The sequence below is a fragment of the Eumetopias jubatus genome, unplaced genomic scaffold (assembly GCF_037043125.1).
Source record: "Eumetopias jubatus isolate StellerSeaLion01/CBP00866 unplaced genomic scaffold, mEumJub1_p1.0 scaffold_6, whole genome shotgun sequence".
In the NCBI taxonomy this organism is placed as follows: domain Eukaryota; kingdom Metazoa; phylum Chordata; class Mammalia; order Carnivora; family Otariidae; genus Eumetopias; species Eumetopias jubatus.
The window spans coordinates 75641691-75643943 of NW_028274812.1; the positions used below are offsets into that span (position 1 = coordinate 75641691).

At 41.6% G+C, this 2253-nt stretch overlaps 1 pseudogene; it reads left to right on the forward strand.

The window, feature by feature from the left end:
- The first annotated feature begins 1269 nt into the window (after positions 1–1269).
- Positions 1270–1720, forward strand: LOC114212953 (ubiquitin-conjugating enzyme E2 variant 1 pseudogene; annotated as a pseudogene).
- The last annotated feature ends 533 nt before the right edge of the window (positions 1721–2253 follow it).

Here is a 2253-nt window from a genome sequence, read left to right on the forward strand (position 1 = left end):
AATTTAAGTCCTAGGTACTCACAATTTGCCTATTTCTGTTAGAAAAGCCTTCCCCTAGAGCTAAAATAGTTAATATAGCCCAATATAGACTAAAACAAGGCCTACAGGAATTATGAACCACCAAAAAAACCTACAAAAGGAAAGAGCCATTATTCCTTCTGCTTTCCTCTTAGTTGCCCAATTTGGACAATACTCAAACCTGATAAAAAATGAATGGTATCTAACAGTGGATTTTTACAACCTTAATGCCATGGTACCAGCAATTAAGACCCTTGTACTTAATATTATTGAAATTTCTGACTGTCCAATCAACAACTGGAAAATACTTTGCTATTTTTACATTTGGCAAATATGTTCTATTAAGTTTCTATTTCAACAGCCTCTCAGCCACAATTTGCTTTCACCTTTGATGGGACACAATACACTTCTACCTGGGTGTCCATGGGGTATCTCAACAGCCTTGCCCTCCCCACAGTCCCTGCAGGCAAGACTGTCATCACATCCACCTTCCTCCAGGAACACAGGTATGATATGACACTGATGACATCCTCTTCTTCTGAGATTCATTTGACACATTCTTTCAAGACATACAAATACTAACAAAGGAGCTCACTAAAAGGGATGCATCATGGCGCTACAAAAAAAATGCCTCAGTTAAATTCTTAGGAATTACGTTGTCAGTCAAGGCTGCTCCATCCCTGACACTCAGAAAATAATGACCCTCTCAGCATCCATAATGTTAAAACAAACCCAACATCTTTTCGGACTGTTTGGGTTCCAGAGGCAACATATTCCTCATTTACAAATTTTACTTCAGTTCATTTATGCTGTTACTTGCAAATTGACCTGCCTTGAATAGGGTCCCCTCCGACAAAAGGCTCTAGAATCTGTCCAAAGTACATTATAATAGGTACTCCCATTAATGTTTTCCAGGGACTCCTTCACTTAGAGGCATTAGCAACCTCCTCTCATGCCTCCTAGAGTCTCTGGCCCACCTATGATGACAGTAAGTTACCCATGAGCCTCTCCTATAAGAAGCTACCCTCCTTCCTATAAGAAGCTACCCTCCTTACCTCCAGGCTATACACCATTTGAACATCAACTCATGGCTGCATGTTGGGCTTTTCTGGAAACAAAGGCCCTCAGTCCATGACTCTCCACACCCAGCTGCCCTTATGCCTTGGATCACTGAGGCAGCACCCAGCAGACTGGGCACAGTCACAAAGGTCTCCTTATTAAAATGGAAATGGTAAGCGACAGTGATGCAAGATGGCAGCTACCACGGGCTCGGGAGTAAAAGTCCCTCGCAATTTTCGACTGTTGGAAGAACTGGAAGAAGGCCAGAAAGGAGTAGGAGATGGCACAGTTAGCTGGGTTCTAGAAGATGATGAAGACATGACACTTATAAGATGGACAGGGATGATAATTGGCCCTCCAAGAACAATTTATGAAAACCGAATATACAGCCTCAAAATAGAATGTGGACCTAAATACCCAGAAGCACCCCCTTTGTAAGATTTGTAACAAAAATTAATATGAACGGAGTTAATAGTTCTAATGGAGTGGCAGACCCAAGAGCCATATGAGTGCTAGCAAAATGGCAGAATTCATATAGCATCAAAGTTGTCCTGCAAGAGTTCCGGCGCCTAATGATGTCTGAAGAAAACATGCAACTTCCTCAGCCGCCTGCAGGACAGTGTTACAGCAATTAATCAAAAAGAGAAACCACAGGCCCTCCCCCTCCCCCCCATTCAATTTAAGCAGTCATTTTCCACAGTAGTACATTTTCTAGATACATCTTATAGACCTCAAAGTACTGGAAAGGAAGCTCCCATTCAAAGGCAATTTATCTTAAGATACTGTAAAGGATACTAATTTTTTGTCCACTTGAAATATATAAGTTGTGCTATAACAAAAAATAAATAAATAAATAAAATGGAAATGGTACTTACAAGATAGAGCCAAACCTTGGCCTTCTGTAGGCGGAATTGGCTTCCCTGGACCTTAGTCTCTTGCCAGATGTAATGGTGCTACATAAAGTCATTCCTCTCCCAGGCCCACTGGCCACCTGAAGTATGTGTGTACTTGACTGAAACTCAGGATGAACTGAGTAATCAAAAAAGGGAGTTCATTTACTTTACCTATGGTAAGATCACCATAACATGTGATGGAGCCCTCTAAGGTAGTGAATGCTATCTCCAAGCAGGACAACCTTGATTAAGGACAAGACTCAAGGGTCAGCACAATTGGCCA